Here is a 25661-nt window from a genome sequence, read left to right as displayed (position 1 = left end):
AATCCATAAAAGAAATTGAATTGTATTAGATTAACTCAGGTATCAACCAAACATATGGAGCATGCAGTCACATTGGCTGAATCAAAATTAGGTTTAGGTCTTTTGGATGCATTCCCTTTACTGATAAAACACGCTCCTGTGTGCAACTAACTCCTGTCTGATCATTACAACTGCAAAATAATCAGAGTATTGCTAAGAACTGCAATACTCAATGAGCACCAAGGATATCTGGTACCCAAAGCAGTCTGTTCCCTATCCAGTAAAGGACGTAATTATGATCTTTATTATGCACAAGCTGCTTCTAGTAAGTGACATTTGGAAGTGGGATTAACTAGGAAATATATATTCAGGTCCTTGCCAAGAAACAGGTTCTGCTGGTAGAAGAAATATCACCTGAAATCGTATTTCAATACTGCAATATAGTCAAACAAATGGTAATACTATCTGCCTCACTTTGTTCATTAACCAGTACAAACCTCATAAATTTTACACAGTTATTTGAGCAATCAGTACACACTATCTCAAGTTCTAATTACCCACTATAGATTAAAAGTTTCTCTGTTCCAGCCAATTTAATTGGTTGAATAATGTTGGCTCTCTTTCATAGTGAGGATTCACAAAATTTCATCAAAATACATTCAGACAAACTCTATTGTTCTTTAATGTCCAGGACAAAACGTAAGAACAAAGTATAAGGGGATTACTATTTTTCTGTTTCTTGGAAGTAACGTACAGAAACATGTTGTATATATGGGACACCATATTACTGACAGTACCTCTTTTTTTTTTTTTTTCTAAGAAAGATATCAAAAATGTATAAATGGAAAAATTTAAAAGTTATTAAGGAATAAGGAGGGTTAAGTATGTAAGGTGCTCCTCATAATTCAAGTCTGTATAAAGATGTACTACTGAATGACTTGAAGAAGATGCTAACAGAAGTTAGCACCAAGAGAGTAAGAAAAGGAGGAAGAGAGACAATCCATGCTGTATGGTTAGTCCAACAGCTCAGGTGCATAACCCCAATACAGATTTACACAGAGAACTTTAGTCTAATAAACTTTTTATGAGCTGTGGAAAAGGAAAAGCAGTGTTATAAAAGAAAATAGGTTTTTAAAAAGTGTCAGGATATGCCTAGCCTTCAAAATTTCTCCATACAAAGATATGTTGAATCCCAAGATTCTGTAGAGGTCAGGAACACTGACTTTAACTAGTGTCTGGAAAATGCATTAAATTTCCCTCTAAAGTGCCATTTCAACAATATTTTCTATCTACTATCAGTGAGAAAATATTCTTTGAAATAAACACTGTACAGGGTCATAGAGAAGAAATTTGCAGAAATAGCAACTACAGCAGAGCTAAGTTAATAAATTGGATGTTCCTGTAAATGATTTTTAAGTTTACACTTTCACTTTCCACCTCTGAAAACTGACATAATTTGCAAACTTTTTCTGCCAGGGAGCTTGTGGTCTAACTCTTTTCATATAGCAGCATTTGTCACAATCACAAGCTTTTCAGGCAAAAAACAAACAAACAAACAAACAAACAAACAAACAAAACCCCCAAAAAAACCCGAAAACCAAACTCCAGTCTGTGTGACAAATAGCAGGATATTTCTAGTGAAAAAACTGCAAATTACTTCCTTCCTGGATCTGATGACTCACAGGACACAACACAAAACCCTTTTCCCAAGCATAAGGGACACAGCAAATGGAGAATAGCAACTTTGAAAAGGTGCAAATTAAGTGTTTTCATTAAGATCTGCTTATCAGAAGTAGCACAGTACTAAATAGTAGCATAGATTCTGCATATCATTCACTCAGTGTCTTTTCAAAACTCACCAGTCTCTTTTTGAAGGTAACCAACAATGGATCAAGAGGAAATGGGCTCAGGTTGCACCTGGGGTGGTTTAGACTGGATAGTGGGAAGAAGCTTTTCACTGAAAGGGTAGTCAGACATTGTAACAGGCTGCCCAGGGGAGTCATCATCCCTGGCAGTGTCAGGGTAATGTTTTGAGTCAATGATCTTGAAGGTCTTTCCCAACATAAATGACACTTTGACCTTTCAAGCCTTTCTCTAAGAAGTTACACATGTACCATCTGTGACCAGAGGCAACACAATGAAGAAATATTTTCTATTAAATACAAAGAAAAACTAAACCAAAACATTTTCCCACAATCTTCTCAACTAATTCTCCCATTCACATATTACAAAATTCTTTAAGGTCTGTCTGACCAAGGCCAACCCTTCCAGAGACATTTCTATCCCTAGATCAGTAAAAGGCAGCCTGTTCCTTTCCTTTCACTGAAATTTTCATATTACTGCCATGCTACTAAGAGTGGCACCTTAAGGCATCATGCTGACAAATACATTCAATTTTCTGTTACTCCTGATTCTATTGACAAACATTTGTTTTCCACACCAACTATGCAGGTGATTTGGTCTCACTCATAAATTTTCTTTCATACTCAGAAAATTAGAGTTTAGATTCATTTTAACACTGTGCTGTAATTATGACAATAATATCATGTCCAAATGAAAGCACTAGCAAGAAGAAATTAATGGAGTTTTAAGTTTCCAATAGCATTTTATCTTTCTAGCAAAAGGAAAACTAGCAAATGATGCAATGTGGCACACAGAAATTAAATTATCAAGAAGCCACTATATGGCTTTCCATTAGTCATTTAACAAAGGATATGTTGGAAAGTTTCAGAGTTCTTATTAGCAGTAATGTGGCTGTTTATGAATATTGACATTATAAGCCATTCATTAGTCTCAGAACTAGGAGGGTGTGGGATCATATTACCTATAAACTTACTTAGACTGCAAAATTTTGCTAAGAATTTTGTATGAATTCATTCTAAATGGTGTCTTTCACAGCTTTATAAAAGAAATTATCTTCTTTCTTGACTCCATTGAAACATATTTACTGAGTTATGGACTCCACAGCATGAAAAATTTAACTGATTGAGTTAAAATTACTAACTATTGATTTCTCTTGACTTTGAAAACATGGTGACATCTGTTGGCAGACATTTCCAGCTTGATAATATTTAAAGTGGCTCTGCAAAAGGAAAGACAAAATCCTGCAATATCATATCCCTATTACAACTATGTCGTTGTGTTGCCAGTAATGTTGAACAAGGTGATCATTTCTCTCTACAGAACTGGAGTGACCACACCTGGACTTCTGGGTCCAATTCTGGGCTCCCCAGTACAAGAGAGACCTGGACATATTGGAGAGAGTTCAACATATTGAGAGACATAGAGAGAGTTCAACAAATGACCAAGAAGATTGTGAAGGGACTCGAGCATCTCTCCTACAAGAAAAAGATGAGAGAACCAGCACAGGCCAGCTTAGAGAAGAAAATGCTCAGATTGGATCCTACCAAGGAGTATAAATATCTGAAGGAAAAGAATGAATAAGAGGGAAACACTATTCTGAGTGCTGCCTGGTGACAGGGCAAGAGGCAACAGGCACAAACTGAAAAACAGGAAATTCCAAATGAACATGAGAAAACACATCTTCATCACAATAAGGCAGGCTGTGTAGTGAGGTAAAAAATCTTCTTCTGTGGAAATATTCACCATCCAACTGGACATGTTCTGGGCAAGATACTGTATCTGACCATGGTTGAGCTGGGGGAGCAGACTAGCTGATCTCAAGAGGTCCTTTCCAACCCACATGATTCTTTGACTCCCTAAATTTAAAAGGTCTTCTCTTAAAGGTATTTCCAGGTACCCATGCACACAGCACCACACTAAGAATTATATTTAAATAACAAATGCTTTAAAGAACTATGAGATGCAGCAAACAAAGGCTTTTAATTTCAATTTCAGCAGTACATTACCCCTCTCCTTGTATTGTACTAACAAGGGCCTGTAGGTGGTATCATAATGCAAACAATGTATAAAAGAAAATGTTAATGGCCAAAAGGTGAAATATTAAAAAAAAAAAAATCTTGGTCAGCTTACCATCTGTCTGTGCATGTATAGAGGCAAAAGTGTGTGAATGTAAGTTTTTACATTGTTTGAGTTTTCTAATTTTTTAAGAATATCTCTATAAAACTCTAGCAATAATGATCCAATGATTACGAGCATGTAGTATAGTGAAAGAAAAAAGTCTTTAAATTTCTTCAGTATTATCAGAATCCAGGTGAAATTTCTCTAAGCTTGGTTGGCATGTGCCAGCAGTCTTTCAAGCCATGCAAACACGGTTTAGAAGTATATACTTCTGCACAATACTTAACTGTACCACAGATAAAACATCAACAACAGCTCCTTACTGTGAGATCCAGGCAATTAATTAGATTGTGCCTTTGGTATAATTAGGCTGATAGACATTATAGAGCAGTTGCACTAAGACTAATGCATTCTATCCCTGCCTAACAGAACAGGAATAATCATTCTGATAAACCTGACTTTTCAGACAAAAAACATTCCTGAGGTAAAATAAAGCCTGCAGCCCCAAAGAATCTGTACATTTGAGAGTTAGACATAAAATTCTCCCAGTATAATCTGCTAGATTTCAGGCTCACATTTGCAGCTCTACTCCTATATCTCTAGAGGAAGACCTAGATTTCATTTTGATCAGGTGACTATAAAATATGATATATAGTTTTAGCAGTAAGTGATAAAACAAAAGAGAACAACATTTAAAATAAAGTGGGTGAACAGTGAAGATGCTTAGAGTTGTGTCTCGATATGTCTGTGATCTTTTGTGACTAAACAAACTTTTTTAGCATAAATATATCTCATTTGTATATACGTACATTGACATTTCCATATATGAAATTCCATGCAGTCGTTGACATAATTTAACACCTTTTGTCATACCAATCAAAAAAGACAAGAGATTCAGAAGCTGACACAAGATTCTATGCAAATATTTTACTCTTGAACGGGATAAATCTAATCATCTCAGACATTTCTGATCATGAACATACCCATTGTTTTTCAATTACAGTTTTACTAGACAGGAGGGATAAAAAAATCCACATAATTACCATAACTACACTTTCAATCTTGTGAATCTATAATTAAAGCTGTATGTTTATGCAGTTTTATTATAAAGCCACTTCAAACATTAGCAGGTTTTCCTCTTTGGTGGGGAAAAAGAATTAAGTAAAACAGACAACTTACTTAGGTTACCACTTCTATGCACACTCGCAAAAAGGCCACTTCCTGAATTATCAGAGTAGAGCAAGTTATGTACTTATTTTCTGGCTTTTTATGTGTACACAAACACTACATCTCAGACACCATTTTGTGACAAAAACAGATAAAGGATGACATGAAGTGTTGACACCTTTCCATATGGTATTTACCAAAAAAAGATATGCTTTTATAGATATGGAAAATATATCACATATACACAGACTAGATTGCTCTTCAGCACCAGCAATCAATGGGGCTAAGAAAATTATTCACTTTACATGTGCTTGCCATCCTAATCAGTAGTAAGTAAAAGATCTTGCTGACAACATATAAGATAATTGGGGAATGAGAAGAATGCAAGTTGTATTAAAAAAATTAAAAGTTTTAAGGCATAATAAAATGTACTTCAAAAGCCAAAACATGTAAACAAAAGTAGAGTGATTAGCAGAGATGACTTTGAACATTTGGTATAGACTGAATCATTTTGCACAAACTGGCCTTAAAGCAAAGTTTGTACAAATCTAATCTCGGTTTGTACATTAGAATACAACTTTGTTTTTATCTTAGTGTTTATCTAAACTCAGGAAACATACTTTTTTCAACTTGAGAAAAAGGAACAAAATGCAGGTTTCTGATATATGAGCACATCATTGCACTTTTGAGAAGACATAGTCAATTGTGAAGCTGTTAATGTGTTCTACAAGTTAGGTAAGAATGTATTAACAAACCACATAATTGGTTAAAAGGAAACAAATTGAATTTAGATAGACATCCTTTCCAAATGCCAACTAGTAAATCACATCAGGATATAATATTTTTTTTCACTCAGAAAATGAGAGCAAGGTGCACTTTTGAAATGTCTGTCTTTGGCTGTCCAGCATGTAATTCAAAAGAACTGTATTTATGACCTACATTCAAGTAGAGAGGTGAAAAACACCATAAATCATCACAATTCACAGTAGTATGTGTCAAACATCTGATTAACTTCATTACATAAATGCTGACTGCCTTTCTTTCAATATTCTGTTCATTTACTTGATAGAGTAAATCCCTGCAATAGATAAACACTACACAAGTTTACAGAAGCATTGACATATGCTACTGAATTGCATCACAGCTACATGACACCAACACCTGAGAGTGTTAAGCTAGGAGCTTGCCTCCTGTATCTCAGGCTTATCTGAAAAGCATATCTCCATCAGCTTTACCCGTCCTTTTATGCAATGGAAAAAATCTACACAAAATTTAAAAATCTGCAAGAATTTCCACAGCCAAGATAATTCATAATCAGTCATTATTAACCCCAAATTTAAGATCTGCTGACAATATATCTGTGACACAAAATGCACCTCTGATTTGAAAACCAAAATGTTGCAATCAATCATAAAAGGTGCAGTCACTTATTTAGATGTATCTAACAAATTTAGTATTAAATTATCCTTCTTTATTATCCTAATGAGAAATGTTAAATTTATTATGTTTTTAAACAATGGTGGGTGCTAGTTACTCAAAAATATACTTTGAAGACTTTTGAAAAAAATAATCAAATGATTAGGCTAAGTCTCCCAGTTCTAGATCCTTTCTAACACATTTCAAACAGTGCAATGGTCTGATTGACCAGCACAATAAAGGAAGAGATATTTAAATGAAGAATTATCCTTGTAATAGTCCAATGTGTAATAATTTCATTTATCATCAGTATAAAATATTAATTACTTTAAAAAAATAATAATTCAGAGTTATTTGGGGGATTGTTTTGTGGTTTTACTTTTGTTAAATGCAAGAAGTCCTTCACAGAGTTACAAGAAAACATATCATTCATTGGTATTTCCCCTGGAAGTGCCTTGCACAGCAGGTCCTAAGGCCTACTCCAAGACTGCAACTAAAATACTACAATTTCATAACAAAATTTTAATCCCTCTGACATAGGGTATTTATGATAAAACAAAAATAAATCAGAAATATACTGCAGCCAAATCCTGAAATAATTACTGATTTTAAAATACTACGAAAAATATTGTTCCATGTATTAAATTGCTTTTTTGCAGCAGTGAGAGAATACAACAAGATTCATTTTTCTCCCTTTCTCTTTTTTGATTACTTTGCTGCTCTTACTGACATAGTCTAATACATACTATATTAATGACCTAACCAAGAAAAATGTTCTACATTATTAGTTACTTTCAGATTTTGAGAAATACTTCTCCTTTTTTGCTCCTTACACAACATTAAGTTTCAAGAATTTGGGTAGTTTGAATTTCCTTCAGTGTTAACCTTAATCAAGACATTTGTTTTCCTTCAAAATATCCTATATCACAAAACAAGCAAAGTGTCCCTGACACAACCTATGTGCTAATGTAGTGAGTCACATTCCTTTTTCTTGACCACTTTGACCAAAAATTAAGACAATGGAAGTGGATAGTTGTTTAAACATTTGAAGATTCTGCAGAAATGTAAAAACTTTTTCCTATATCCTGAATACTCACACAGGTTGTTGCATGATTTGCACATATTTAGGTAGACTTAACAATCACTGCAAGACTCTTTTCTGCTGGTAAGGTTTTCATACAAGTTCTGAAAGCAGTCTACATGAAGTTTTTTACCTTTGAAAGCTGTAGAGAGATCTCTTCTTGGGGTAATCTGCAATCCTGAGCCAGGATAACACACTCAATAAATCCAGTTTCTTCTTTTTTGGTTTTACTTTTTTTAAATAAAACTTAAAGACAACAAAACCAAGAAACCAGTAACAATAAATCTAATTATAAAACTGTACTTGTAAAAGAAAAAATGCTTAACCTCTTTATGGCAAGCTGACTTGCTTTAGGCTCTTCTTACATTGCTGGTTGTTTTTCTCAGACAAAACCTTGTCACTGTATAAGCACTGCTGGTTTTCACAGCCAAACTGTACTTTGGACTTAGGTCCAAAGAACTCAATTTCTTTCCCTTTCAATATGTACTCTTGAAAATAGCTTCTAACCTATCCAGAAGACATGCTTGACATTTTGACATTTTTCACTCTTTGGCATTCCTTTATCATTGTTTCACCTCTTCAGATGTGACTTTGTTTGACAAGGTTATCCTACAACAATAATCAGCTACTTCGGGATTTGTGATAATAAAAAAGGAAAAAGAAAAGCCTTTCTTCTAAAAGATATAACAACAAAAAGATCTTCCATGGAAGAAAAAAAAAGAGCAAGATTTAAAAAATAAATATTTCTTTCACAAGTTTTAGTTGCTAAACCACCTATAGTCAAGGAACCATCCATTTGAGAAGAAAATATGACCTTCCACTCTGTGCCTTTTATCTTGGTCATGCTTTGTAGGTATTTTTATAGATCTAACAACTGAACCTTTCCATTTCATGTCAGCTGTGTCACATATATTGTAAGGAAAGAAGCTACAACATTGAGTCTTAGATGCTCTTTTAGCCTTTGTCACCTACTTGCCAGCAGGTTACCCAGTTCTGATTCTCTGCAGGTTTGTCTGGATGTCCAGCACCAGAGACTGACTTATTCCACCACTGGAACAGAATTAGACACGCTACATAAAGTTAAGAATCCGTGAAAGTAGAGATCAATGCCTAGATCTTTCTCTCTTTATGATTTTCAGTAAGTCTATAACACTTACCAAGTATGATCAGTAATCACTTTTACAAAGGGAATCTTTCAGAACTCTGGTACGAAACTAAACTTGATCTGTATGGTAAACTTTCTGTGATTACAGTGATTGTCAAACATTTGTGTTCTGAAAAACTGTGACCTGAGTGCAAACATAAACATTGCTGAATCTAACTAAGGCATAAAACAGATCGGAGCCAGGAAAGAAATCTCTTATGATTTTATCAGCTTCAACCAGTTACCTGTATCTACTGTTAAAATAAATGAAAATGTTACAGGCTCACAAAAGTGTACTTTTTTGAGCTATAACCTTTTTTTTCCTTTCCTTTAATAACTAGACTGGTACATGTAGCTACAATAACTTTTTCATTATTTAATGGGTCAGCTCTAGACCCATTAGAACATGGAAACTACACATACAGATTTAGTGAATTTAATTTAAAGGATTGTTGTATTTATTTAAAAAAACCAATCATTTGGTGATTATTTATTTAAAAAAACCAATCATTTGGTGAGATAAAGACACACAGCACCTGTGTCTTTCCATGTATTTTTTGTGAGAGTTTATCAGAAAGTCAGCCTCCATACGAGCACATACAAGCATTTGTCCACCAAGGTTTATACCCTCTTTTATCTTCAGTAAGCATGCATTTCTGGAAGACATGCCAATGAACATTTAACTATATTGCCACCACAACATCAGTGGAAGCAAACCATGACCAGTGCCTCAATAACTTCTAGGGTAATATCTGACTAAATATTTTTTTGAGGAGAAAAAAAAATAAATCTTCAGACTCAAAATTATTTCAACTGCCCTGTGACCTACAGATTCAACAATGACTTTTGAAAACAATTATGCAGAATTTCAGGTAACACCAGGAAGTACCCAAAAGTAATTTAAAAAAAATCTGAAGAGAGATTTCTGGCCATGTTTTCAAGCAATTTCCAAGTTACATTCTATGCAGCTGTTTTGACCTCACTGATGTTGCATCAGGAATTAATCAGCAAAATTTCTGGCTCATTATCTTCACAGTTAATTTTTGGGAGACCTGTTCATTAAGCAGGGTTTTTTCCTTAGTTCTCTAAATTTATTTAAAATAAAACCTAATCTTCTATTGAGGCATCACTGCTCACTTGCTTACGGGATAAAAATATAATGTTACAAGGAAGAAAACTTTCATTTGGATCCAATCACAGCAAGACAAAAAGCAAAAAAAGAAAATCTAGAAAGAAATATTTTTATCATCAAATCTATGACATATTTTGCTCATTTTCCACCCATCTTTTCACACTTCTAGAACTACACAGTTGTTGCTAGCTTTCTTTTTGGCTGACAAAGTCAAAAAGCAAAAAGTTACCATTCACAATATGCCCCAGTTGCTCATTAGCATCTCTCTTCTCATGGACCCTCAGGTCTACTAGCTTAACTTCATGCACAGTCAGAGCTGGTACTGATCAAAATGTTTAGTGTCAAATTAAACTTGGCTTTTCAGTTCAAGATATTTGACAGAAACACAGTAAGAGAGGCTACAAATACAATTCTACTGTCAGACAGGTGGCTATAATAATTTCTGGCAGGATGTAGTGAAGAGCAGCTGAGGTATGCTCAGAGCTGTAATCTTTCCACCAACCTCAGTAGCAACCAAGTCAGCATTTCAGACCACAACCTCAAAGTTTTGGAGACAGATGAGAGGAAGAAGTGGCAGATTATCACAAACAGAACCCTAAACCCTTTTAGAGATTGGCTATGACTTAAGAAAAATCTCTGTCTTATGAAACTAAAAAATGAGAACAAAAATCCTCAGTTTTCTATGTGAGCTTGCATTTATGGAATAATCAAAACCAGTAAAAATATGGAACCATGAGAATTCTCACAAGGCATGTAGCAGCATGTAAAACCTATATCCTTACAAGATAAGATTTTTTCCAGGACTGGCTACATTAATACAATGCTACAGGAAGTAGCTGATGTGAAGCATTTACTGGACCCAAGAGCATATAAAATTCACTTTGCAATTCTTCCCTTCCCTTGGTCATCCTATGGTTACAAGAGCCAGCTCCAGAGCTTATGCGTTGGGTACACACAAACCCTGTCTCTGGGAACCCAGGTGTTGTAAAGTCCCACAGACCCTGGGTAAAAGTTGGGCAGTGGTTCAGCCCCTTTGGACATTTATCTAACAAAGACCAATCATTAAACATGAGCAAATGTTGACTACAACACAAGCTAAAAATCTCTCTCTTGCAAGTAAGGAAACAGCAAATTCACATTCTTCTTGGGCTCCAGACCCATGGTTTAGCCAAAACTATGTGCTTCCTCTCTGCTTACTTCAAATAAAATTTATTCTCTGCTAATTTCACAACTAAAAATAAAAAAGATCTTACTGAGATAGCACTGGAAATATTCATTTGACATAGTCACTTTCCAGAAACTGGATTAGGAGATGTTTGTAGTCCTAGTTATGTACAAGAGATCATAAATTTCAGATGGGAATATCAAAGGCACTTGCAAATGTTAGCTCACTAGTTTTAACCCTTCAAGTTAGATAAAAGACAGGCTGTCATTAATTAACACCAGAGAAATACCATGTTTCCTTTCTCCATGGTCTGCAGTCTGTAATATGTTCAAAAATAAAACACACTGCTTCCATGGAAAAGAAAGAAAAAGGCAAGAGTGAAGCTTTTACTTTTATAATTTCCGTCTGGATTGAATACCCTCTGATTTTTATGCTGGGAAGAAAACAAAACTCTAAATTACCATTCTCACTCAAAAAAGTAGAAAAGAAGTTAGGTGTCTCTAAGAGGCACTTAGAGGCACAACACCAAAAATTATATACTCCTGAAGGTATGTGGTCCTTCCAAGAAATAGAAACATTTTATTATTTTGAAGTAGCTGGCCAGAGCTGGCAGTTGAACTCAATTATGATTCTATCAGGTGCCAGCTAATACATTCAATATTATTTGAGAGAAGATGAAATATAGTAGTCCACGCAAATCAGAATGGAAAGGCCTCTCACTAAGCTGACACTGAGTGGCACCTTGTCCATGAATAGGTCAAACATTCCAGATTAAAAAAATCTAATGCATTAAAACTAAAGGATAAAATCAATTTAGCAGAATTATTTAAAAGTCCTTTGTTTCAAAAACACACTCCTGCAGAACTTAAAGCAGAAAAACATATAACATACTATCATTCTTTTTGTAAAAGGTCACAAGTAGTTAAAAAGATTATATTAATGTAATGTCTGCATTGTTTTCTGTGTCCATCTGCGAGACCTATTTTCTCTACACTATTTAGCATATGCTGGGAAGAGATAATAATAAGGTTGTTTGAGATTTCTCCAAAGTTTGCACAATGTAGTACACATGTAACATTTATTTAGGATTATCAAAAGCTACAGTGAAAATTAGGAAATTATTAAATGTATAAAGAAATGGAGCACTAGAGTTGGTCCTTTAGGGCAGTTGATGCTTCCTTATGCTTAATGCCAGCTAGGCCCCAACCCACTAAAAAAAGCACTACAGATTAGTATTTTCTGCCAGGCCATGCTGTAAATTAACTCTCTTAATTGTACTGGCATGGTGCTCGAGGGGGAAAACTAATTCTAAACTCAGAGAAATCAGAAGAAGGACTTTAATTCTGCTCTACTAAGCAAGAGGGTTATCTTAGATAAGGAAATATTTTAAGCACACAAAGAATGTTCCTGTCATCATTATTTTCTAAAATGATCTGGTGTCTATCTGAGCAATTTTGTTTTAAGAGCTTAAACTTCATTCCTTCAGATAATACTCCAGTGCCAAACAAGTCTTTGATTGTCCTGCTCATCACTTTTTTTTTCTGTATCTTACCCCAAGATGATATAAATATTTTGTTTCACCTTCACAGGTTCATCTTTTCCTTTAGCCTTAATGATGTAAAACTCTATACATCAATTCTACTCTTGCCATTATGACAAACAAGATACTTATCCTTCTTTTGCTCCAAGTCTCGAATTCTTCCATTCACTTATGCTCTTGCCTCTCTACAAATACTCTTGCCTTACTCAAAACTATATTTTTTTGGAAGAGGGGTACTTGATTTAATAATCAGTGCACATAAAAAAATATCCTTTAAAAAATGGGTCTATTTCTCTAACCTGGTTTCTCCAATTACTGAAATTTGAAGTGAAGGTTCACATCCAAAGTGACTAGAAATGAGTACTTAATAGATTCAATACATTTCCAAGTCAGGCAAATATAGTCCTGAAGATTTAGAACTGAATTTATCCCTGTGAAATCACCAATAGCTCCACAGACCTCTAAAGATTGCTATTTCTAAAAAAATAGCAAATGATAAAGTCAACACTTACTGCAAATAAGACTGCAGAGTGAGCAATAAGAGTAAAAATGTAGGTAGAAAGGACTTTTGGAGATCAAAAAGTCCAGATTCCTCCCCAAGGCATGGCTAAGTTTGATTGGGTTGCTTTTGGGCCATGTCCAGATGAATTTTAAAAACCTCCAAGTCTGAAGGTCTCTCTCTGAGCAACTTGTCCCAGAGCTTAACCTTGCTCCCTGCGAAAAGTTACCTCTTCAAATTCAACAGGAATCTCCTTCATTGATACTTGTGGCCACTGTCCTCTGCCCTATTGCTGTGCACCTGCCAGAGGAGCCTGGCTCTGACTCCTCCACTGCTGCAACTAGCCCCCTGCAGTGCCCTTTCTCTTGTCTCCTGGCAATACAACCTCCAGAAACTCAAGGCCTCCCACTCATCACTGTATTTTCTTGACCTTCTTCTTCTTTTAGAGCCCTACAAATTTGGCACAGCTGCTCCAATGCAATAGAAGAGGAGAATTCTGTGCCTCAACTCTACTGCTGCGCCTGCCCTTCCTTGGTGTAAGGGCATTTTCCGCCTGTAACCCATATCCCACCAGATTCCCGTGCCTCTTTCCATGTAACTATTGGCAGCTAGGCTCTACCACTGCACAGGGAAATCCCAAATTAGATGCAGAACTTCTGCTGAGCTGTCTTTGTGAAGCATATTTATACAGTTTTAAGGAAATATTCCTGTCCTAAGAAACTTAAGCCTAAACTAGGTGAGACAGGATAAAAATTACCTGTTCAAGAAAGACTACTCATTAAAAAGAAGGCCGGTTAAAAGTTCTGAGATGGATTCTGAGGGACCATGAAGACAAACGAAAATTCAGGATCTTCTGTTCAAAGTGTGGGAGACAGATAACTGAGAAACTCGAATGCAAAAATGGGTGATAGAAATAAATAAAGCAATAATATTAGAAGGCTACCTGACTGTAAGGCATAAGAATAAAAGAAAGATTGAAAGCAAAATAAGATTATGTGCAACCTTAGGCCTGCCACTCATGTCTTCATTCAGCTATTTATTTTTTTCACTTCTGAGATTCCAATTAGGCAACATCAAAGATACCACAAGGCACTTGAGGTACAAAAAGGTCTTCAAAAGGAAAAGTAGTACTGCAGTGTGTCTGTACTATCTGTCAAGGAAGAGTTCAATAAGCCTCTACTGCACTTGAACAATGAGGAGTGAAAAGTATGACCTTAAAATATAAGTGATGGAAAGAAATAAGCATGTGCCTGAAAGGAAATCTCAAATTCATCATCCTAAGCTTTCAAAGACAAACTTTAAACAAAATGGAGAGAGCTGAAAATACCTATTCATTTTGCTTGTGAGAAAAACCAATCTCTCATGCCTTTAGGCAGTACAGAATTATGTGGTCTTTTGAGCTGAAAAAGTGCAAACTGTAGAGGATCAGACTGAATAAATGTTAAGATACCAGTCTCACAGGGCCTTTGGGAATCTATGCAATAACAATATTTTTGAGATGTCACACACAGGAATGGTGTATTTGTTGTAGTTATATACAACTTGCAGAGTAACCAAATAAAAATGAAAGGATGTGTATGCAACAAGGAATAGAGTCAAAGACAAAGGAAATATCTGCATGGGAACATGTAACACATATAAAAAGACCCATCATTTTAAGGTAAGTTTTAAAGAAAGAAGGCAAAACAAACAGGCAAGGAAAAAAAACACAAACCACCCAAAAAAAACCCACGCCAAACTGGTACCTTTCAACTGGGCTAGGCTATAAGAAATACTACATGGAAAAACATTAATCTATTTCAAGTGTTGAAAAGTTGGTCTGGTTAGTAGGGCTCTTTCCCCCAGTTTATGTAAAGATTTGACATGCAGAATTCATTTAGTCCTTATAGCAAGAAGAAATTTCCTTATCATAAATAAAGCAGACACTAGCAACTGGATGAGGAACAGTTTCCTAAATCTGTAAATTTTTATACAGCACTACTGTTACAGATGATACGGAGTTGTAGATATATATATATATATATATGTCTGAAGAAGGCTTTTTGAGTAAGTCCTCCAGTCGACCTTGTTGCAAAGACCTTCCTTCCTGAAGACAAATTTTTGGTGCAGTTTACTCAGGCTACAAAAATGGTGGCAGCTGTGCAGAAGCCCTTCGGTCTCTGTGATGGGAAGGTTAATACCAACAGAGTCCATCTCCATTGCAGAATTTCTTTCTGTGCTGTTAAGCAGAAGTATCAATAAAAAGCTGAAGCCCTTGGCTGAGGATCTCAGTACATCTCAAGGTACAGATTCAGCTCAGTATGCAAATATATTTTGCCCTGGTGGGTGAGCCAAAATTAGGCAGAAGATAGGTATAATTTTCAATATCTAGTATATTGCTTATAATATCATAAAAAAGTATTTACAAACCCTGATTATTTGGTCTAAGCCTGTAATCCTCTTTAGGAGTAAGATATCTACTGCATAAATACCTTCTTGAGGGGGAAAAAAATGAACTCCTTTATGAGGCAAACTGTAAAACTAACTACATCTTCTTGTGGAAAAAGAAGAGATAAGAAGGCATAAAGGAGCTGACTCTAATTGACACCTTTCCTACAATAATCTGGAACAATACTTCAAGAAGAGCAAAAAACAGGTTTAGTCATGCCCTTCTTTTTTTGTATCACATGCCAAAAAAAGGCTTCAATCTCTTTCTTTAATGGCATACTTTACTTCCTTATTGAATTCTTTATTTCATCTCTTTTATCCTTTACTTTTTTTAATCAATTGCTAAAATTGGTCAGCAGAATTGCACATCAGGTACACAACACTTCCTTTTATTGGCATGAGATACATGGGAGACCGGAGCTGAAAAGGCCAGTCATTATGTGCAGTCCAGAAGCTATCATTTCCTGCAGACAATGTATGTTCACAGTTATAGCAGGAATGAGGCCAAATTTGATTTAAACTATCCATTTGAAGTTCCTTTTTTCTGCAATTATTCAAAGTCCATCTTTGTTCCAAATATAATATTCTCTAATGTCCAGATTCTACAAAAAAGGAGCAAAAGAACTTGGACCTTTAATGTAGCTACAGCTAAAATAAAGGCAGAAGTAAAAACATAGAGCGGGCAGTAATTAAAAAGTCATTAAAAAGTGTAAACACATAATGGAAAAAGTGGGGAAGGGGGAAGATAAGAACTCAGCAGGAATAACAAATGCCCCATCCTCAGATGCCATGGAGGTTCACCATTACCTTACTAAGTGGTAGCTGTCTGGTGTTCAGGGACTCAGCAGGACCTCACTCAGAAGTAATCAGGCATTATAACAGGCATTATAAGCTACTCCCATACTACCTGGGAGTAGCTTACCTATCTAATGTTTCTATCAGAAAATAAATCATTGCTGTGTACTCATAAATTCAGTAAATTTCTGCTTGCAAGTCTTTGGGATGATAAGAGTTGTTCAAATAAAAGTGTCACAGTAGAGAAAGAGTATAGAAAAGAAAAGAATGGTTTGATTAAAGATTTATCTATCAGTTTGAATTTACTAACACTGCAGTTTTTAGAATAAGAAAATGAAGTTGACCTTCAGGTTTGCAAAAGATAAACAACTTTGCCAATTCAGAAAATCAGTTGATATTTTTAAGTCTCAATGTTGATAAAACAATATTTTTCAAACAGCCACCTCATTTTGAATCTGTCTTTTGTGGCAACGTCACAAAAGCATAGAGAAGAGCAAAGTGTTTCCTTTAGGGCTAACACTGCATATAGATATTACAGAAATGTCATTATAAAAAGTTTTGCTGCTACAACAAGATCACCAGCAATCTACAACGATTGACTAGACAGACTGACAGGCTAATTGACTTGTCTACAAGTCAATTTGTATGACATTCTTTTTCCAGTTCTTATTTTCCTAAACACAATGTTGACAATCTTCAGAACACAAAAAACAATTCTACATTGATGTGCCTCTAATTAGTTTGCAGATGCCATAAACCTACTTAAATATTAACTAATATTTTCCAAAAAACATAAGCCTGAATCTAAAAATTTACCAAGTTTACAAGCTGCAATTTAATACAAAATGTTTTAATGAAAACACTCATCTTTCACCTGATATAAAGTGTGAATGCTAAATATATAAGCACCTATATTTTGGGACTTCTCCAAAGTTAAGGAAAGTAATGTTCTGTTTTTAAAAGCAAAATTATAGCTGTATGTTGCAAAAAAGTATGTGCTCACAAGTCCCAAAACTTTTGACAAATCCACTTAAATGAACCATGTGCATGGGGACACTCTTCGAGTTTTGCTTTGTGGGGGAGTCACAACAGTCATTAAAATATATTAAGCTCCACAATAAATAGAGCAAGTGCTCATTATATTATAATGAGCAAATTATCACACAATGGTCCTGTGGAGGAAACTCACTGCATTTCAAGAATGTTTTAATTTAAAAAAATTTAAAAAACAAAAAAAACCCAAACAATCAAACAAAGAAAAATCCAAACAATCACAATTGGGGACATCTTCTGTCTCAGTTCAGAACTAGAAAACTTACAGGTATAGCCATGACATAGCATAGCAAACACACTACAATAGCGTAACAATATAATCCAACTGGCTTCAGTAGCACAGTAGGTATTAATAGCTTTAGGAAATCAGTCATCACCTGACCTATATAGTCTGAAAGAGCTCAAGTTCATTAGCCTTCAGGTCACAATGAAAGGCTACATAGTCAGTTGTCTTCCTGCTGGCTTTCCTTGTGAGGTATTGATAAACCTCCTGAAAAGGTTTTCATCTAGGAGGCTACTTTTCAAAGGTTCTTACAAAGGAACATCCCTCTGGTCATCTTTTCCATTCATCTGCCTCATGGCCAAAGAAAGATTATCAAAATAATGGTGCCCTATTTTTCTTTCCCTGCATCCAGGCTGTTGTTCCTCTGGCTTTCTCTGCTTTAGATCCAGAACGTGACAAACCTTCCTATAAAATGACATAGCTCTCTAATCTAGCAGAAAATTAACTCAGGAAAGAAAAAAATACTAGGGAAAAACAGCAGCTTGTTGGCTGAATAATTTTGCATACATTCTCCGTAAGCTCCTTTATGCTCTCTGACGATCAATTCTCTGGTAACACATATCCATCTACTAACTCCTCCTTAATAGAGCAAGAGGTATCCAACATTATGTTTTTCCCTAATAGTTAAAAGCATGGTATTAGAACGATTCTGTTGATTGAGTGGGATCTCAGAAATATAAAGACCTCCTCCAGGAAAATATTCATGTAACATGATCACTCCCCCTAAGTCCTCTAAACCTAATGTCCAATTTATAGCACACAAATGGCATGCACTGTCAAGCCAATGCATTTCTGCAGTCCCAGCAGAAAATTGGGGACTGAACCACAGCACTTGGCCACTGTGGAACCCACTCCCTATCTAAAAGCTTTGCACAGTCTGCATGCCCATGATGGGCCTGCTAAACACCTGGGAAAAGGTAGCTGCTGCTTGAAGGGACTTATGGCAGCAGGTCACATCACCTGTGCCAGGATCAGCAGCCAGCTTCCCACTCTGCTGCCTCTTGGCACAATTCTGGTGCACCCACTCTGTCAATGCACAGGGAACTGTATGCCTGGATAGCTGTCCTGAGAGTACACAACATAACACTGGAAGAAGCCCAACCAGCTAGAAATGTTGAGTTCCATTTGAAAACATGTTAGCTTGCTGGTTGTCTTGACATTTTCCAAAATCGCTTAGAAGGGTTTCTAGTACAAAGCTACACAGGATTTAAAAGTGTTAGTTACACATTCATTGAAAATGAATGAATATAAGAACAAACATTAAACTTTTCCACAACTTTTCTAGAAGAAATTTCTTAGATTATTCATAATGAAAAAAAAATACAAAAAACCAACTAAACATGCAATGATAAATGGACTGATTATTTTACACCTTCCCACCTGCAAATAGAAAAATATTTAAGATCTCTCTAGCCTGAATAGTCAAGATAATAACTCTGAGCTCAAATTCACTAATATGAATGCGAGAATTCATGCTTTAATGAACAGCAAATATATAACAAATTTTCTTCATCAGCAAAGTGTGTGGAAATTGCGTGTAATAAATGATGCGTAGCTTTTTTCTTGATTTTATTACTCCAGTAAGAAAGCTTATTATTTATAGAAAGACAAAATGTAAAGGATACAAGAAATAGTGATTGAGGACTGTAGTTCAGGCATCAATGACTTTTCCAGTATTTTTATATATTGGCAGTTGCCATGAGCAGTTAATGGCTAACATGCTACAGTACTCATGTGCCCTAGTTTTATTTCACCTCTGCTGAAAGCCAAGATTTTACATTTAGAGCAGTCAGCACTTCCCAGGTGCTAATACAATACATCAGTGTTAAAAATACCTTTTTACAGTCAAATTAAATCTTTCTCACCATTGAATGAGCTAAAGGAGCTACCTTCCTTATAGGAACTACTGTTTTCTTCAAATATGCACAAACACATGCATATGCACTCCAACACCCCAAAAAATAATAGCAGTATTATTGGCCCGACACCATCGCTAACCTACGAATTTTTCACTAATAATAGGAAGATTCTCTTCTGAAAGAACACTTGTATTTTACACCTAGAACAGGACTCACAGAGACAGTCTGAAACTTGCCTCTGAATATCTCAAATACTTGCCCTGCAATTATAGAGATTGTATTCATGTTGCTATTTTTCAAAATTATTTGTTCTATCACTTGTCATATCATCAACAGCAAAGCAGGACTTTTGAATTCAACAAAGCAGAAAGTTTGAATATTGAAGCTTGAGATATGGGCTTCAGTATTTAATTCACCCCAACATGAAGCATCATCTTAAATCTCCTTCAAAGAGCTTCCCAATACATAAAAGTTTACAAGTCAAAGACAAAACAAGATTATTTTCTCCAGGCAAAGTATAATTACTGAAAATGAAAGCAACCATAGTGTCTTGAACCAAAAGCTTTTCCTTTACAGCTTTCATACCACCCAGCAAGAACAAGATGTAAAATAAACAGAATTCAAATCCAAATGTATGACTTTTGTAGGACAATATATTACTGATTTGGTTATGTTGACTAATCATAGAATTCAAATAAATCATTTCATATAATAATGAAAATGCACATTCCTATCTGTGACCATAAGACATCTTGCGCCAAAAGATTGCTCAGTCTAGTGCCACACAATGTTACTCATAATTTTTACATGCCTTTTGAGTATCAAACATTGTACTTTTTTAAAGTTGATATTCATTTCTTTGTACCTTCTCAAAGAATATATGTATATACTCACCATATATACACCCATAATTGTGCTGTAAGAGCTTAATGGCAATTAATTACTAAACAACACAGTGCATGATGGAAACACTGGAACAGGCTGCCCAAGGAAGGTGTCAATGTCCCATCCCTTGCAATGTTCAAGGCTTTGAGTAACCTGGTCTAGTGAAAGATGGCTAAACCCATGGCAGGGCAGAGCAGGTTGGACTAGATGTTCTTCAAAGGTCTCTTGCAACCCAAACCATATCATGATTCTATGATACACCTGGAAATACCAAAATGAGGAGTCAATCAAATAGAGTTGGTTATTTTCAACAGGAATACTGCACAGGGAGAAGATGTGCTAGGAAGCATTTAGACCACCTATACTGAAGCATGTACTTCTATATAACTAGCAGGGAGAGGCAGATTTCTCCAAAGAATGGTTCAAAGCAATTGATGTACATGAAAACCTTGAAGATATCTGATAAGGAAAAGCCTGCTGGTCCCTACCACACCACTCATCCCATCTGCTAAGTCAAGACAATGTGGCTGATCCCTCTTGTAAAGTACTTTCAGGGTTCAACATTACAGTAGACTGTGCAGTACTACTGTACAAGGAGAAAAGAACAAAAAATCTCACAGATCCTTCCTACAGTCCTAGTGTAGAAATGCAGCTGGTGCCTCAGCTAGCTTGTGTATTTTTACACCCCACTTCACAAGCAGCCTTGAAAATTTGGCCTTGTAAGCACTGGATAAATTGTACTGAAACCTAGGTAAGGTGAAGTGAGAATGGAATAATTTGTCTGTGACCTAAATATACTACCTTTTGCAAGAAGATCTGCTTAAAAGAAGCAAACAATTTCACAAGGAGTAGGGAGTAAAGTAATGCTTTGTCTTTTCTATGATAACAAACCCAGCTTTACCTCTACCCAGGTTTGAATAAATTCCATAAAAATATAAATGACAATTGCCATCAAGCAAAACTGTATTTCTTACAGGCCTCAAGAAACTGCTGAATGTATTTTCATTATATAAGGACTGCAGATGTGCAAATGCTACCAAGTTGCCTGTCGATTACTTATAAAGCTTCATGATTATGTTATTCTGATTGTGTTCAATCCACAAAGATATTACTTAAAAAAAAAACCCAGTCCCCAAAAGAAACCCCTGAAACAACAACTTCCTCCACATAAGCACAATCCCTAAACAGGAGATCAGCCTTATTCACTCCTTTCAACCTCAAAATTTTTTATTTTAAATTCTGTTGATTCTTAAAACCGGTCAAAAAAAAAAAGTAATGGTACATTATTAAAACCATCTTTTAAAACATTTCAGCATTAACTGTTTTCTGGATAAAACCTGGTTTTGAAGGGAAAAAAAAAATCTTATCATGCCAATCTTTGTTGTCCCTTATACGATACATGATTTGTTTAGCCCTCAATTTAGAAGTTTCTTAAAAATTCCACTTCCTTTCTCTGACTTTCCAAATTCCATGTAGCTTCATTTGCTGGAAATGGATGGCAAAATTGTGTATAATTCAAAACAGAAGGAACAGAGTAATGGAGACAATACACGCAGTATTAGGTTCTGCAATTATTTTTTTTTAAACAGGATCATGTAATATTCATTGTTCATTCTACAGTTATTATGCAATGCTCATGTCATACATGAAGTTATAGAGTGCTTTAGGGACTTGTCCAAGTCTGCCAATCAAGTATATGATGAAGTTTAAGCACTTTGCCCTGATTTATCACCAGATTATACACATACTATTTAAACTGCAGCTCTACTGAAAATGGAAAATAAGTTTTCCACTATAATTATGCTAGTGAGATATATGTGCTGGCTTACATAGACTTGTGCAGGTTATGCTGGGGTTTTCATATGGAGTTTCTTCTCATGACCTTTGCACATGTATCATTGTCTTCTAAGAGAAGATGCATAGAATCTCTTCTATGAATGCAATCACTTTATGTTGTTGGGGGGGTTTTGCTACGTATTTTGTTTGCTTCCTGCCCTATCAGCTGCCACCTTTATTTTGCGTTGCTATCAGCAATGAAACTGTGCTCCATGGTGTCATGATGGCTGATTTAGGCCCCTTTGAAGGACAGGTCTGCCAGGGCTAACTAGCTGTTAGCTGTCCAAACAGGAACTCAGTTCATCTGCATGGAACAGATGACTCACTGGTATTTAGCTGGTTTTATTCAATCTGATAAGACTGAAAATTTTTAGCACTAATTGTATTAACAGAAATGCAGCTCTTAACCAGGAGCAGGAGCTATAGTTAACAGAATTTTTCATACCTTTCAAGTTTCATTTATCAGACAGAAATAAAGGTTGAAATCTTCCATATGACCATATTGAGAACTAGTAATTCAATTGCTCGTATTTTTAATGTTTAGAGCTCATAGAGCTTAAGAGTTCAGAGACAAAATTACAAAAAGAAAAAAAATTAAAGTCACTTTTAAGTACAGATTATTCCCTGAAGGGTATTATGTAAATTTTACGCACCACAGGAATGTCAGCTCTGGTGCAGTAACAACTGTGCCTCTCTGGCGTGCACACATGCACCCTCATACACTAATTTTGGATGTTGAAGACATTTATCCCCAGTTGTTTTATAACTTTGCATATGTTCACCAGAGTTACTACCATGAATTAGCAAAGCATGCACCAACAAAGTGGCTGAGTTACAGTCTCTGCATTGCAGGACAAAAACACTAAACAACATTTTTTAATGTAGGTAGTAAAGAACAATGCTCTCAAATTAAGCTACTTGAGGAATTAAACTAGGCAAAGTATAAAAAATTTTGACTGGCATTTCGTCCTAATAGCAGAGTCAACAATGCTATCCTAGAAAGTCTTTCAGGATCTTCAGTACCTGCAAGTTGAAGGCATTTAGTTTTGGATCTCATCTGTAAATGGTTCAGTCAGCAGCACAGTGCCCCCTAAGACATGCTTGTGCACTGAATTTGCTCCTATTTAAAGGAAAGTGCTGTCTGACACACTATTTCTCCAGTCAATTTTTAGAAAAAAGCAGGTAAAAGTGAATGTGTTGGTTTGGTTGTTTTCTTGATTCGTTTTGTAGGTTTTTTGTTGGATTATTTGCTTTCTGTTTGATTGACATTTTCTAAGCAGAAATGAAAAAAGTTATTTATTGTAGTTCTTAAGTAGGATGATTAGTAACTTTAACTACAAAAGTAAAATATTACATTGTTTCCATAGGTACACATAACAAAAAAAAGAGTCATACCATAATTTGCATTAGGTAACTATACCATACTATGTCTTCTTCAGAAAAATATGAAATGAAATAAAATGAAATATTCTGTCAAAGGCAGTTGAAGTAGGTTAAAGAAGTCTTTTGGTTATTTCTCTAAATCTTCTTACCTTTACAGTTAGGTAAAATGCCAAACATGGCAAACTTTTAAATTAATTTTATATTTGCCCTGAAAACTAACATTTACTATTATTCAGTAGAAGGACAATTTATGCAGAAGGAAGGCTTCAGTGTTTTCACACAACTGTGTATGGTTGACTGCAGCACAGAAGTAAAGATTTGGAAAGGAAGGAGCTATGCCTAGTGTCTTGGAATGAAAAATACATTCTGTACCTTGAATATAGGAAGTGATTTTATCACCTGTACTAACTGAAGTCATAATTTTACCTGTGTTTTCCATTGTATTTCCTTTGATTGTGAAAAACAAATGGGGCATTGATGCACATGAAATTGAATTTATCCCAATCCCTAATCTGAATGATAAACTACATTGAAATATAAGAAATGCTCATACTGTTTTACAGAGATCTAGTCAGAGAAATACATGCAGGCATCTGCGTTTGCCACATTTCATTGGCTTCTGTACCCTGTCCTCCTTGTATCTTGTCACTCATGTACACAAAACAGACTCACAGGCACACAGAGACGCATACACACACACACACAGGTTCAGGACTATGCTGTTTTCAGAGACACACATTAGCAAAGTCATCCTAGGGAACTCCTTGCTTGCCAAAACACTCAGCTCCAGACCACTGACAGTTCCATCAGTCAAAATGTGGTGTGAAGTAAAGGTACATGGTAGTTTTTGTTCATTAGGTGAGGTACTATTGGGGTGTGCTAGGAGGAGATGAAGAGAGGATTTATTTCTGCCTGTGCATTATTTACAGTGCCCTTTACCCAAAGTAAAGTTAGGTGACTGCTTAAGCTTTAACAAGCAGCTAAAGGCAAATCCGCAGGAGGTCTTCTTTTGCTGCAATTTCAATCCTCAGTTATCACACATAATGTTACAAACATGGGGGGGGAGGGGGGGGGGAAGGGGGGGAACCCAAACCCCTGAAATTGCTATTCAAATACCAAGCCTAATGTTCTTCACATATAGTTCAACATGGCATGCGGTTTTATTGTATAAAAAGGCTCACATATGTGAGTTGAGGCAAAGAATAATCTGTCTGCCGTCACCATTAAAATGCATCTGCACATTATCCCCATAAGTTAAGGAGCAGAACTGTAGGTATTACGAACACGGTCACACACAAACACATACACAGAGCGCCGCTACCTTTCTACGCCTGTATTTTGCAGGTCCCTTTGCAACTGCCTCGGATAAGCAAACACGCTCCTACAGCACCACAAGGGTAAGGCTTACGTACCAGCGGCAACTTTAACACAGACAAATTACAGGTTGTGCACCCACTACGACAGCATTATTGCACAAAATATTTTGCGCTACTTAGAAGTCTGTGTTAGCGGCACCGCTGTACAGAAATATCCATGTTGCCACATATTAAAGTGTCATTTTATTTAAGCCTTACCTTGGCTGACTTGCCCTAACTGGTGACAAGGCACTTTAATTTATAAGAAGCAAATGGGGACTTTTCGCAGTGCTGGCGGCACAGCCGCTCGCCGTCCTCAGAGAGGTACCGGGCCCCGGCTCCGCATCCCTCGGAGCCCCGAGCCCCGCGCCGCCGCTCCTGCAGCGCCGGCAGCCCGGGCGATTGGCCGCGCCGCCCGCCCGCCCCCGCCCCGCTCCGCGCCCGCCCGCCCGCCTCCCCTCCCTGCCCGCCCCCGCTCTTCTCCCCTCCCCGCCTTGTTTTCTCCCTTCCCAGCTCTTTGGGGATGCAAGCAGCCTCCTGCGCGCAATGGCAGAGCCGGGCTAGCCCCGGCTCTCGGGCAGATGCGCGATTCAGCCATCTACATACCGATCCATGCATGCATGCATGCATGCATGCATCCATCCATCCATCCATCCATGCATGCATGCATGCATCCATCCA

At 36.3% G+C, this 25661-nt stretch overlaps 1 protein-coding gene across 13 annotated transcripts in view; it reads right to left on the bottom strand.

The window, feature by feature from the left end:
• The window catches only part of CDH18 (cadherin 18), a 494422-nt gene that overhangs the window by 205761 nt on the left and 263000 nt on the right, over positions 1–25661 (bottom strand). For 3 of the 13 annotated variants that reach the window (XM_071453794.1, XM_071453804.1, XM_071453875.1), the window contains exon 1: positions 25200–25374. The exons of 9 other annotated variants lie outside the window; for them this stretch is intronic. The gene's annotated coding sequence lies outside the window, so the exon portion shown is untranslated. Of the gene's footprint in view, positions 1–25199; positions 25375–25586; positions 25606–25661 lie in introns of those variants that run through there. One more of the 13 variants, XM_071453865.1, reaches the window with a different exon arrangement.

This window comes from Agelaius tricolor, unplaced genomic scaffold, assembly GCF_023055355.1.
Source record: "Agelaius tricolor isolate 1412-34295 unplaced genomic scaffold, bAgeTri1.0.p SCAF_2, whole genome shotgun sequence".
NCBI lineage: Eukaryota > Metazoa > Chordata > Aves > Passeriformes > Icteridae > Agelaius > Agelaius tricolor.
Note: the sequence above shows the minus strand (reverse complement) of the source record. Positions and strands in the feature narration are given on the sequence as shown.